The sequence below is a fragment of the Sturnira hondurensis genome, unplaced genomic scaffold (assembly GCF_014824575.4).
Source record: "Sturnira hondurensis isolate 20B ecotype Veracruz unplaced genomic scaffold, ASM1482457v3 Scaffold0001339, whole genome shotgun sequence".
Lineage (NCBI taxonomy): Eukaryota > Metazoa > Chordata > Mammalia > Chiroptera > Phyllostomidae > Sturnira > Sturnira hondurensis.
The window spans coordinates 1-1,435 of record NW_028073970.1 but is presented as its reverse complement, the minus strand read 5'-3'; the positions used below and the strand labels follow the sequence as shown (position 1 = coordinate 1,435).

The 1,435-nt window shown below is 46.2% G+C and overlaps 1 long non-coding RNA gene across 1 annotated transcript; it reads right to left on the bottom strand.

Annotated features, from left to right (window-relative positions):
- Positions 1–22: 22 nt before the first annotated feature.
- Positions 23–1,403, bottom strand: LOC118974299 (uncharacterized). Its single transcript, XR_005063867.1, has 3 exons — positions 998–1,403; positions 519–586; positions 23–389 (listed from the first exon to the last, which is right to left on the bottom strand). It is a non-coding gene; the product is annotated as an uncharacterized LOC118974299 (long non-coding RNA).
- Positions 1,404–1,435: the final 32 nt, after the last annotated feature.

Sequence of the window (1,435 nt, the reverse complement as noted above, 5' to 3'; positions counted from 1 at the left end):
CCCATGACCATTCCTCTTTAGGCCTCAGAGCCCAGCTCTAGTTAGAAGCAATGCTGTTGAAAATTATAGTTTCTAAAAGCAGTTGGTTTAATGTCTGTCTGCGAGAGGTCCTCCATAAGACATGGGTTGTGTGATCTGAAGTAATGTAGTCCTTCACTGTAACTAGAAGACGGTAAGTGCTTAATATTCATTTGATAAATTAAAGGAATCCATGTCCTTGGTGAATTTAGGCTCTTCAAGGTCCTTGATAAATTAAAGGAATCCATGTCCTTGGTGAATTTAGGCTCTTCAAGGTCCTTTTCAGCACCCAGATGGTGTCTAGCAGAGTTTTATATTTTGAGGATACATGCTATACTTTTTTCCTAAAAGTCCCCTGAAATGAAAGAACACTGTAAGGAGAAAAAGAAGGAAAAAAGGATTAAGAGAGACCACTGAGAGAGGCATGATGAGAGGGACAGATATATGGGCTTGTGGGGGATGAGAGTCCCCTCTGGTACCCAGAGACCTGCTGACCTCACCTCATCCAGTTGGCCAAGGATCTGTCCTTTCCATCCACATACTCATAGCAGTTTCTCCCTTTGGTGATCTGGGTTTCAGAAAAGATGTTAAAGACCTTTTATTTTTTTGGTGGGAAGGTAATAGTCAGAATTATTTTACTCCACAGTCATCAAAGCTCATTCAGCCTATATGGGGATTCAACTGCCAGCTGTGACCACATGATATTTTTTTATGCATCGTCTACACATCTGAGTCTACCTGTGCAATCACAGTAGGAGCCCCACAAGGGAGAAGCCACTCCTTTGTGTCTGCACCACTTTGCTCCCCCTTACCTTCTGATCCCTAAACAGGAGCTCTGTGTTCATGTGAAGTCCAGTCAGTACACAGAGCTAACCACATCATCCCCTCCATGTCTAGCACATAAGAGGTGAGGTCCTTCCAGGCCNTCAGAAGGAATGTGGGAAGCCAGAGGACAGGGGAAGAGGTAAATAGTTCTCACCAGCCAGGAGTATCTGCTCTTGGCTGCCTCTTCATCTTCTGTGACCTGTCCTTCATAAGGGCCAAAGTGCAGACCCACAGGCAAATCAGCTGCTTCATTCCACACTCCAAGCCCAGCCTCAGGGATGCCAGATGGCCCGATTCTCAACCCAGGGGGCAGGGTGAGGGCTGAGTGGTGGGGATGCCCCCTCTCCACTGCACTGTCCTTTACAAAAGTAGGGGGCCCATGTACAGCACAGCTTTCGATGAAGAATTTCTGACACTTCTCACAATCTGGAGGCAAGAACAACAGGGTTAGGAAAGGTATAGTGCATGTTCGTGGACACAAAGAGCTTCAGAGGGAGTCCGGCACTCACATCATTGAAACTCAATCCTGCACTCCAGGTTACTAGAGGAAGGGAACGATTTGGGGACCAAAGGACTAGATGAAACTATTGTA